At 33.8% G+C, this 13,110-nt stretch overlaps 1 protein-coding gene across 1 annotated transcript in view; it reads left to right on the top strand.

Moving 5' to 3' along the window:
• LOC128985567 (stAR-related lipid transfer protein 7, mitochondrial-like) overlaps positions 1 to 12,547 on the top strand; it is a 101,485-nt gene extending 88,938 nt beyond the window's left edge. Inside the window, exon 8 of the mRNA XM_054405176.1 lies at positions 12,312 to 12,547. The gene's annotated coding sequence lies outside the window, so the exon portion shown is untranslated. The remainder of the gene's footprint in view (positions 1 to 12,311) is intronic.
• The last annotated feature ends 563 nt before the right edge of the window (positions 12,548 to 13,110 follow it).

The following is a 13,110-nucleotide window of genomic DNA, read 5'->3' as shown; positions in this document are numbered from 1 at the left end:
AATACTACTCCTGCCATCGCTTATTTAGTTAATTAAAACTACATTGATATCTGTTTTGTGACATTGCGTGTTTTAAGGACAAATTGTACTTTTAAATTAATTTTTCCAGGGTCCAAGGGGGGGCTTTAGCCCTTGGAACCGTCACTGGTTAATTTCATGATCTTTTCTATACTGTTTGGTTATATAACTTAACTAGGAAAAGAGTTGTTAGTTGGTTGGAACGTTTTATTTGGTTAAACAAGCATTTTAAATACCAACAGTCGGTAAACTAGACACCACAGTCCCATGTTCCTATGGTGAAATGTGTTTGTCTTGACCTAAGGAATAACGCTATATACAAGTGTCCAGAGAGTTACGGGACACCCTGTATATAATACGCTAAGCCGATTTTTGTAAACAGAATTCCTCCCTCATTTTTGGACCGATTTTAATGATTAAAGTGTAAAAAAATTGCCCTAATCTGTAGTTTTGCAAAGTGTTTTTCATTTTTTGAAATCTTTATTAGTTTGGTCAGGATATTCCATCAAAGTTGGGTTTTCTCCCATAAGATTAACATGGGGGAATCTAAATATTTGACTGGAAACTTTGTCTCCACTAATTTGAGAGAACGGCTGGGCCTAGAAACTTGGTAGAGGTGTCCAAAGAAAGGTCTTGGTCTGTTGATCAGTTATCAAAAGAAAACCCAAGTAAATTCCCTTAAGGCTCTGCCCCAGAAGCCTTTAAATATCCCTAGACAGATTTGTTTACATTTTGGCCGTGTGGATAATACTTTTTTAATGAATCAGCTGTTAATGTTCAAATTGTGTTTTAAAACAACATTTTTATTTATTGGGAGTTACTGAATAATTGTCCAAATGAAGTATTTGCAATGTTATTTTCTGATTTTAAAATTGATTTTCGTCTGTATCATGTCATGTTTTGCAATATAACGTTCCATTACGAAATCAGTAGAAAATCCTTTTATCACAGAACTCTTAAAATTATTTCTAACTAGCTGGCCCGACAGACGTCGTCCTGTCCTATTGTGGTTTTATGTCACATGCTCGTTCATTTTCAAGATGAGCTCGTTCGCATGGCTCAATCACGTCCTGGTTGAAGTTTGTTCGCTACGCTCACTCACCTTTAGGTTGGAGCTCGTTCGCTGCGCTCACTTGCCTTCAGGTTAGCTCGTTCGCTACGCTAACTCGCCTCCAGGTTGAAGTTTGTTCGCTACGCTCACTCACCTTTTGGTTGCAAATTAGCTGTTCTCATAAATTAAAAAAAATATATAGTGCTGCACCCTGTTGGCACCTATTAACTTTTTAATGCTATTTGAACATCACAGAATCAAATTGTTTAGTTGCACCTGCACCAGCTGTTAAGATTCTTTAATTCCATTTAAGAGTACTCATAAGGTTAACATGGGAAACTCCAGAGCCACTGGGGCGGAGCCCTATTGACGGATATGCACCAAACTTCACACAAACCATCCTTGAATAATGCTTAATAATGCCTGAAAGTTTCATTACAATCTGTCGAGCGGTTTTGGAGTCCATAAAGGACAAATATACAAATATACAAATATACAAACATACAAACATACATTGGATTTTATATATATAGATTGAACTATATTATATCTGTTGTACGGGTTGTTGTCTGCCTTTTTCACCACTTTTGCCTATATTTTATCATATAATTCTACAGATCATCATAGGTTCATGAGATTATTGTCATACATGTATTCAATCATTGGAAAAATCTTTGATTGTGTAATACAATACAAAATACAGTAATACAAGTGCAGAAGGGCACGTTGCCCATTTGAGCCGTGTCCATATTTTGTTAAATTAATAGTAGTTTACAGCAACTGGATATAACATTTTACAATATATATATGTAGAAATGTGTGTATGATTTAGAAAGTCATTAAGCTGTAAAACTGCAATTTACTACAGACTTTTCAGGGAGGTTACTTCGATGTTTTCATTCAGCTTAGTGAAAACATAATGATGTGTCCATTCCAAATGTACTGGCTTATACTATATTTGTTAATTTACATATGTTCTGTTCAGTTGTTATTGTTTATATGATGATTCAGTTACAATATAGATTTGTGATAAAATAAACTTGAGTTACTGCATTAAAATGTTACATTACTAAAATATCTATCAATGGCGACGAGAATAATGGAAGATTTAGAAAAAATAGCAGAAGATGTAAATAAAGTTAAGAAATTGAAATCATTGCGAAGAACAGTCAAGTTTCAGCTTGGAAATGTAAAGAAGTATGTGGACAAAGGATCATTTTCTATCAATGAAATCCAAACTAGACTTGATTTGTTAGCTGAGATTAAATCAAAGTATGACCTAATTCAAGACAAGATCGACTTCTATACAGAAGAAGAAGATTTAGAAAACGAGCTAACTTACAGGGAAAGTATTGAAAACATGCTGATTGATACAAAAGCAAGATTAATGGATGCCCAATTACTTCATATGCCAAGTATTTTACATAGCTCTATTCCCAATCAAAATAGTTGCACCACTGAAAATCTACAAGCTAATACACAGATTCCAGTTCTTCCTACTTCAAATTTGAGCTTTACTCCTTACGATGAAAGGGAAAACTTTTCTAATTTTGCCAGAAGACTGGAGGTTTTTATGACTTTAAAAGGTATAAATGATCCTAAGTTAAAAACTTTTACACTTTTACATGCCTTGACACCTCTTCTACATCAGAAACTATACGACCTATGTACACCAGACAATCCTATAAATAAAGAGTATGGGGAGCTTGTGACCTTGCTTGACAACTTTCTAGATCCTAAAAAAAGTATTTTGGCTTTACAACACACATTTATTAGTCGAATACAGGAAGAAGGAGAATCTATTTCAAACTTTGCTACAGAACTAAAAAGGTTGTCAACTAATTGTAAATTCAATTGCGAAGCTTGTGGAAAATCTGTATTAGACATGCTTTTACGACTACAACTCATACGTGGACTTAATGACAAAGACATTAAAACTCAGCTTTTACAGAAATGTGACCACAAACAATTTGTAGAAATCCTTAACACAGCTACTACGATGGAACTTTCAAAATTTGAAAGTACTTTGATATGTCAAAAGAGTGGAAACGTAGACATAAATCAAGTAAAGTTTAAAGCTAGAAATAATATTACATCCAATGAACAAATTCACAGACCTAGAACAAAATCATACAACACAGGATCTTATACAAGTACAGGTAATAAATTTCGTGTAACAGATTTTGAGTCACTAAAAGGAAAATGCTACAGATGTGGGAATATATACCATAGAGCGAATGTTTGTCCAATGATTGATGAAACCTGTAACACCTGTGGAAAGATCGGACACATTTCAAGAGTATGCCTTAGTAAACATAAAAACAGTAAAGGGCAAGTTCATTACACTGAAAATAATGACATTTCTGAAGACAATATACATGAAATTAATTTACTGTCTGACAAAAAGAGAGATGACAAATTTCACATTGATATAAAATTGGAAGGTAAAAATGTTACTTTTGAGTTGGATACTGGAGCATCACTTACATCGATTTCTTATGAAGACTACAAAAGACTAATTCCTTCCAAAAGACTTTACAAGACTGGTGTAGAGCTGCGCACCTACACAGGGGAGATCATAAAACCTAAGGGGGTAACATACGTAAAATGTGACTATAAGGGACAGTGTTTCATGGGAAAAATCTTTGTCATTAATCAACATGTCGATAGGATTTTTGGGCGTGAATGGATGAGAGAAATAAAACTAGACTGGGGAGAAATAAAATCTATACACATGAATGAAACAAGGAAGCCGGAGCTGGATTCATTACTTGCAAAATATGAAGGTTTATTTGACAAAAACATAGGGTGTATTCCAAACTTTGAAGCAAAACTTAACTTGAAGGACGACTCAAGACCTATATACATAAGGGCCAGACAGGTTCCATATGCCATAAGGACAAAAGTTGAAAATGAACTCAGCCGTCTGGAAACCCAAAAGATTATCACCAAGGTAGACAACTCGGAATGGGGAACGCCTATTGTACCTGTCATAAAACCCAATGGTGACATTCGTATCTGCGCCTATTTTAAAGTTACTTTGAACAAAGTCGTGAAAGACAAGAAATACCCAATTCCGAGGATTGAAGACATTTTTTCTACAATGAGTGAAGGCAAATACTTCTGTTCTCTTGATATAAGCAATGCTTATTTACATATGAAAATGGATGAAGAGAGTAGCAAAATGCAAACACTAAGTACTCATAAAGGGTTGTTCAAAGTAAATAGACTGATGTTTGGGGTTAAGGTTGCTCCTTCCCTGTGGCAAAAAATCATGGATTCCTTACTACAAGGTATGGATGGCGTACAATGTTTTTTCGACGACATTTTAGTCCAGGGGTCAACTTACGAAGAAACTCTTCTGAGATTAGAGAAGGTATTAGAAGTTCTACAGAAGCACAACTTACATTTGAATGGAGACAAATGTAAGTTTTTTGAAAAAAGTATCAAATACCTCGGGCACATTATTGATGAAAAAGGTCTACACAAAAGTCCTGAGAAAACTGTAGCGATTCAAAATGCTAGAAGACCTACAAATGTAAGTGAATTGAAGACATTTTTAGGCTTGGCCACGTACTACAGCAAATTAATACAAAACTACTCAACTAAAGTATATCCTTTGACAAGATTACTTACAAAAAATACTAAGTTCATCTGGAGTTCTGATTGTGAAAATAGCTTTCAAAAAGTCAAAGAAGAAATAACAAGTGAACAAATTTTAACTAATTTTGACCCCAATCTGACGGTTACTCTTGCAACAGATGCATCACCTGTAGGACTCGGAGCAGTTCTTTCTCACAGACTAGGAAATGGTACAGAAAAACCTATTGCATTTGCATCACGCACTCTGACAAAAAGTGAAGTAAAATACAGCCAGATTGATAAAGAAGCTGCAGCTATTTATTTTGGACTAAAGAAATTCTTTCCATACATATATGGACGAAAGTTTGTCTTGATAACCGATCATAAACCCCTTGTGTCCATATTCGATCCTCAAAAGACATTACCTACTATGGCAGCAACTAGAATCTTCAATTACGCTCATTTTCTTTCAGGGTTTGACTATACAGTTGAATTTAGAGGAACAGAAAAACACGGCAATGCAGACTTTTTGTCGAGATTTCCACATGAAAAATCGCTACCAAACTCAATTGATGATTATTCTGTCTTTCAAATCAACCAATTAGAAACACTCCCAGTTACAAAACAACAGATTGCAGATGAATCACTGAAGGAAGAACACCTTAAAACCATCATTCAACATTTAGAAGAAGGAAAGAGCCTTGAGAATCTTGGATACAATGATTATGAATTTACATTACAAGACGGATGTTTATTTAAAGGTAATAGAGTTGTCGTTCCAAAAAATTTGAAATCAAAAGTACTTACAGAAATTCATTTTGGTCACTTGGGAATAGTTAAAATGAAGGCTTTAGCGAGAAGCTACTGCTATTGGCAAGGCATCGATCATGATATTGAACATTTGGCTAAGACTTGTAAACAATGTTGTTTAAAACAAAACAAACCACCTGAAACGACTCCTCATCCATGGCAAACCCCTGATGGTCCCTGGCAAAGAATACATATAGATTTTGCTGGGCCTTGTTTTGGAAACAATTATTTTTTTATTGTCGTTGACGCTTACACAAAATGGGTCGAGGTATTTCAATCAAAAAATACTTCTTCTGATTGGTGTGTCACACAATTAAGACGATTGTTTTCTACATTTGGAATTCCACTTACTTTAGTGTCAGATAATGGCAGACAATTTTGTGGACATACTTTTGAAACATTTTTGAAAAACTACGGTGTGTTACACAAGACAAGTGCTCCATTCCACCCTTCTTCCAACGGTCAAGCGGAGAGATTTGTCCAAACTATAAAGAAAGGTCTACAAGCCATGAAAGATGAAGGAGGGAATATGGAAATTAAGTTACAGAGATTCTTGATGCAAATGAGACAATCAAGAAACTCCACTGGATCAAATTCTTACTTCCTAATGTTTCAGAGAAATGTGAGAACGAGACTAGATTTGATGATAACAAATAACACACCTTCAAACAGTGACTTTAAATGTGCAAAGGGAATAAGAGACTTTAAATACCCCCGCCGCAGCAAACCTGCAGACTAAGCGAATTTCCATTTGACTGATTGGATTTACACTGAAATGTCTACTTAAAAATATAACATTTATTCCCGATTTAAATAGAATTAGTTTAAAAAGTACTTAGGTTTGCTGCATCAGGGAGGGTAAAACTGTTTTTTTTTTGTAAAATGTTAATAGTTAGTAAGAAATAAAAACATTTTCCAAATTTGATCAAAATATGTTCATAAACAAGCAAACTACAACAGTTTACTCATTCTCCATAAGAATAACATGGGAATTTTAAATTTACAATTTTTTGGAATTTTCTCCGTAACCATTAGGCACATAATAACGCTTCAATATACTAAATTATTTGTTTTTTGAAGCTCTACAAAATGGTTTGGAAATAAATTGATAAATTTTATGTTTTTTGGGTCAAAAATGGGAAAAACCTATTTTTACCCCATAAAACCCCCCGTAAACACCCGTTCCCATGGTCCGATCATGCTGGATCGCGAACTCGTTCGAATAAACGTAGGTTTACACGTTTGTACCAAATTTCATCAAAATCGGATCATTTTTGCTCAAGTTATCGTGCTGACGGACACATATATATATAAATATAAATATATAAATATATAAATATATAAATATATATATATATATATATGAATTTGAACGGATGGTGTTTTTGGCCTCTAGGGACCTCAAAACGAAAAAAAAAATCGGTCCCGCGTCCAGGTCTTACCATGAGTACTACGGTAATAGCTTATTCCCTATATGGGAAATTCGCTAAAAGGGGGAAAGAGTTCAAGCTTATGATTTCAGAGACAAGAAAAACAAGTGGATGTTTGGAAAAGTAAAGAGCAAGGATGGACAGTTAATTTACGTTCTTGAAATGGATGATGGATCTATATGGAGGCGGCATATCAACCACATGTTACCTTCTAAATTTAAGGGGGAGGATTGATGTGTCCATTCCAAATGTACTGGCTTATAGGTACTATATTTGTTAACATATGTTCTGTTCAGTTGTTATTGTTTATATGATTATTCAGTTACAATATAGATTTGTGATAAAATAAACTTGAGTTACTGCATTAAAATGTTACATTACTAAAATATCTATCACATAATAAATAAGAATTTGAACTTTTAGAGAGCCTTTGAATGTTATTAGAATGACGAAATGGGTTGTGCATGTTTACTAGCGCTACTCAGCCAGCAACAAAAACCATTAAATCTATCTTAAAAAAGTTCTTAAAGTGTATTGAGCAGCAGCCTAAAAAATACTATTTAACTTACCCATATAGTTACAAAATGCTCGAACTCGCATTGTGACATTTATAATTTGGTTTATATTTCTCCAGCAGATTATTTATCTGCAGAAAAAGTTTATTGTGCTCTTATCGTGTCTAATAACAACCAAACACAGAAACATTGCCTAAAATGGTACCTATCTTGACAAATTATTTGCAGTGGCCTATATTACGGACCGTGGCCCACTAGGTTGTTAACATGGTTGAAAATAACAAGACATTTTTGGATGTAAAAAAGGCACTAAGAGTAAATAATATTTAAGCAGCTACTGTCATGACAGAAAGGTCATATTCCTTTTAAAATAGATCACATCATCTATCTATCTATATATTAATTACGTAAGCCGATTCTTTGCGTCAAAATTGTGGCCGACTGGGAAGTCGTAGAACGACGGGAGAGGGCTCAAATTAAAGGTCTCGATCCCGTGACGGCGGGAAAAATAGTGAAATTCCCAAAATCTTAACACAAAATTAGATATAACGTAAAATGTTCTCCATAAGAATAGCATTAGAAGCCATTTACTGCTGATTTTTGTTTACTTCAATACAGCTGATTGTGATCATTAAGTAAGTAAGCAATATTAAATTTGGATTATTCATTTGCCAGTCCATTCTGCAATGTACTGTATACTATATAAAACCAACTATATAAAGGGATAACGTTACCCATTATAATCAAGACTTCTTAGTTATGTCAAAGTTGAAATAAATTGTTTTCAAGATTAAAGAAACGATTCAAGATTATTTGAAGATTTTCTTTGTTTTTATATCAAAACATATGTTAAAGATGTATTCCACACATTTTTTTTTTAATTTACTTACATTGATATTTGAGATATTATTGTAGTGTTTAATCGAATTTTTTGTATGAAGTGGAATAACCTCAACGGTTACTCGAAGAAAACAATTTGGGAATAAAGATGAAGTAGGTTCATACAGGTATTTGTTCATTGAGTACTTAAGTACTTTGTTTTACGACTGATGGCAAGAAAGGTGACTTTAACAAGAGCGGTAAAGGAAGCACGAGTGAGCTGGTTGCGGTAACTCAAATTAATTGTTTGTTTTATTCAAAGATATTATTAAGAGTTATCAAATGCAGTGTGCCTATATACGGTGTAGTATATGTTAGTATATTTGAATGTAGTTGGTAGAGGTGGAGGGGATGTTGTGATAAAAATCTAGCCTGGGACAAACATGTTGATCATGTTATCGAAAAATGTCTTCAGGAGTATCTGCTTTAAGACAAATGTATAAAGTTTGCAGCTTAAAAACATTAATATCAATATATTATGCCTTAGTTCATTCTAATTTAGCTTATGGAATCAGTATATATGGAGCAACTACATCAAAAAACTTAAAACGGATTCTATCGTACCAAAAAAGGGCAATTAGGGCAATGTTTAATTTGAAAAGGAAAGATTCGGTAAAACATATTTTTACCGATCTTGGAATACTAACTGTTCATGGACTATATATCTTGGAAACTATTATTTATGCAAAAAATATTACAAAAACTCAGGTATCAAACAAAATTAGTCATAATTATAACACTCGTTCTCAATCTCAAATTGATAGACACAATCTAGAATTTTATAAAAAGAAAACAAAATTCGCAGGTAATAAATTTATGTCCCATCTTCCAAAAATACTTCTAACTGAAAATGATACAAAAAAGTTTAAAAATTGTCTGAAACAGTATTTGATTAAAATTGCCCCTTATTCTCTTGAAGAGTTTTGGGAGAACAAATAAAATAGATATTCTGTCTTATTTTTAGTTCTTAAATGTAAAACATTTTATTTTGTAAGATCTGACTCTATTCCTGTACAATTGTACTTAAATGAATAAAGGATATTTTGATTTGATTTGATTTGATTTGATGTTTGGAGAAATTTGATAACGGATGATACTACGGGCAATGGGTGGATAAACCGCGAGACAGAGGTGGCTATTGACATTCTAGATCCACTTTATGATGGTATAATATGTGTTTTACCTTTGTACGCGAACCAGACCGTTGAGGCTAACATACTCGAACTTGATGGTATTTACGTTCCGGAGCTGCCGATTTTTCTATAGATAATCGCGTGCTTGGCACAAGCAAAGTCACAGAACGTAGCGGCGATTAAGATGTATGCTCTTTTCGAGCATCTCCGAGAACGTTACCAGATGTTTCTAATTAACTTAAACATACATATCTTTCATTAAGGTGAATCAGGGTTAAGATTAACAGATGAAGCGAGGGTTGATATGGAAAGGTGTTACCAGGATGTACAACCTCAAATGGGTGTTTTGAATAATCCGATAGTGGTTCGTGTGTCTTCGGATGGTATTGGTAAATACTTTTTTCGATTACCAACGGAGTTCACAGTTTCACCTCATGGTGCTTTGCTATTGCTTTGCTGTTTCCGCTCCATCTCCCTCCAAGCGATCGTCATCGTGAAACGTGGTTACGTGAAACATTCTACTACTGTATTTCTATTCTATTGAGCTTTTTAGTGACTTATGTCCCTACAAGCCACTAGTCCTTTATTAAATACGTTGTTTTACAATGCATGTAAACTTCAATATTTACGTAACAGCCAATAATTTACAGTATTTTTGCTTTTTAGAAATGCCGCATTGCTATGTCATTTGCAATAATTGTTGACCATGAAGGCGCACAACCATATAAACGAGGAGGTCCCTAACAGGCCAAGAATAAAATCAAACTTCACTTTAAGTATATTCCTTTACACCTAACTTTCCGTAGATAAATTAGCATAAGCCTTGACAGTAACCGTCGATTTCGATGGGTAGTCCTTATATATAATACGTGAAGGCGTTTTCTATGAAACACTACTCCTTCGTTAATAATGGACGGATTTTTACAAACGATGTGTCAAAATTAAGTATTTTTTGTGTAGACGCCCCCTTTCACCAATTCCTGTAATAAAAGTCCTCGGGCTTTGCCCCACAGGCCATCAAAATCCCAATGTATTTCTTATGATGAAAAGATTTTGTTTACTTGAACAGACGAATAATATTTGTATTAATTACAGCTGTTCATTAGTAAACACATTATACACACAATAGTGTTCGTTTTCAGAGTGAGTTGGTTTGCAGTTTCGATAACTAGAGTGGAGTGATTGATTAAATTAACTTTGAGTTGACTCTTTTGAAAGTCATAATCGGAAATTATGACTGTTATTCGTTTTGAAATAACGCCTTTAACAATTGCTTGAATTCGAGCAACAGGTGCTCCAGTAATCAATATTACATTTGGATTACTCATTTGCCAGTCCATTCTGCAATGTTCTGTATACTATATAAAACCAGGGATAACGTTTCCTATAATAATCAAGACTTTTTAGTTACGTCTTAGAATGTTGAAGTCAATTATTTTACTGTGTAATTTGAAAATTCGTTTATTTTTAAATAAATTAGTTATGCATATGATAAAAGGTAGAATCATAGGAGAAGGAATTAAGCTTAGAATGGATAAAAAAAACATAACAAAGTTTTTTTCTTCTAATTTGAAGGTTATTGTTGAAGGAATGTTTAACATGAAGTAACAACATTGACTAAATAATAAATGATTCAAGATTAAATGGAACAATTCTGCTTTGTTTTGATTTCAAAATATAGGCCTATGTTCAAAATTTATTCTACACTTTTTTTGTATATTTACTAACATTTTAAATTTGAGATTTATTGTTTAATCAAAATGTTGTATGAAGTGGAATATAATAATAATAATAATAATAATAACCTCAACGGCCACTCATAGAAAACAACCTGGGAATAAAGATGTAATAGGTTCGTACAGGCAATATATTTGTTCATTAAGTACTATTACAAGTTCCAATGTGCAGAAAAAATATTGTTTGGAGGAGATTTTAACGAGGTACTGCCTGTTGCTCCAAAAAAAAAGGTTCAAATAATACACATAACACACGACCGAGTTAGCCAGTTCCAAAGTTAGCCAATTCCTACGTCTCAAAAGCTTTACTTAGGTCGACAAACGTAGCCCAAGTATAGTTGCCGCTCTCTAAAGCGCTCAAGACTCAAGGTTGTTGCGGACCATGCCATCAACAGCACCCATGGTAGAGCGACTAGCCCTGAAACCAAACTGATTTTGATTAAAAAGTGAGTTAGATTAAAAAAAACTGACTTGATTTGATCATAAATCACATGCTCAAAAATCTTTGCTAAGACAGGAACCAGACTTATGGGCCAACAACCACCCATCTTATTCATATCACCTTTCTTAAATTTAGGAAAGATTTTGGAAAGTTTGAGACACTTGGGAAAATGTCCCTCTTGAAGACAAGTGTTAATACTATAGGTGAGAGGTACAATGATTAGGTCAGCCCTCCTTTATACTAACTAAACTAGTTAGAAAAGTCATAATAGTCCTCCCCGCTTGTACGCCGATTTACTGCTCGGCTTTGAGATAGCTAAATCAAATTGCGTTGGGTGAAATAAACTAAAAGGGCCCCGCAAAAATAAATATTGTAAATAAAAAAAAATTTAAATAAATTTTATTTGTAATTTATTTGAAATAAATTTTGTAGGCTACTGCGGCGCCGCAACTGTAGCGTCGAGCTGTAAAATATAATATACAAGGTTTTAACAATCTAGGATGACCTAATGAATAATTAAATTTTACTCGCCAAAGTGAAAACGAAAAGGGATAATAACGTATACGCTAACTATAACGGTGTACTAATATGGTACCTACTTAAGAATCACAATATTTATTTATTTGTTTTTCATACTAACTCATATATAGAACATTTAAAATTTAAAAATCTGTTTTTCATTCATACTGATTTCTCTGATTTACTTGTGTTTCAGGTCTCAAGACAACTACAGATCCAATATCTAGTCATTAGGATTGAGTTAGTAGGTCATAGCGTTTAGACACGTATATTACAACTGTAGAATGAACATTTATGTATCAGTACAAAGTTGTTGTTATATTTTACAAACCAGTTAACTTACTTAGTATTTCTATTAATGTACGTGTTAATGTATATAATGTAATGTTTATAAAATTATGTCATAAAATTAATTTGTCACTATTGCTTTGATTCCACTTGTCTAACTTTAACTCACCTTTTGTACCTTAACCACTGTGGGTAGTTTCTTCAAGAATATACTTGTCCAATAGGCATATGAATTTCTTACAGGGAAGAGTGTCCAGCCAACCTGGAAACTGGGAATTGTAGGTAAATTTTGACTACCGGGAAAAATCCGTGAATTTTGCAAGGAACCAGAAAATTTGAATTTTTGAATAATCGCCGAAAAACCGCCTGAAATTACAGAGTTTTTTCGTTTTGCGTCATCAAAAATCGTGATTGCGGGAAACATCCCGGATGTTGCCATGGTTGTAAGAAATGATCACGTACATTGCCGCGATCGTAAGAAATTATCACGGAAGTTGCCGCAGAAATTATTAAGGAAATTGCCGCTATCGTAAGAAATAATTTTGGTAGTTGCCGCTATATGCAAGCAATTAAACCTTACCATAGCTATGTATGATGATGCATAGCAAATGTATCATCATAAATTTTGCCCCGATCGCAAAATGATCACATTTATACATCGAGCGCGAAAATAGTGACGGTTGTTGATTGTGTTAATTGCTGAAGAT

Source organism: Macrosteles quadrilineatus, unplaced genomic scaffold (assembly GCF_028750875.1).
Source record: "Macrosteles quadrilineatus isolate MER2022 unplaced genomic scaffold, UCM_ALF_1.0 Scaffold_2__2_contigs__length_208266976, whole genome shotgun sequence".
NCBI classification, from domain to species: domain Eukaryota; kingdom Metazoa; phylum Arthropoda; class Insecta; order Hemiptera; family Cicadellidae; genus Macrosteles; species Macrosteles quadrilineatus.
This window is presented reverse-complemented; position numbering and strand designations above follow the sequence as displayed.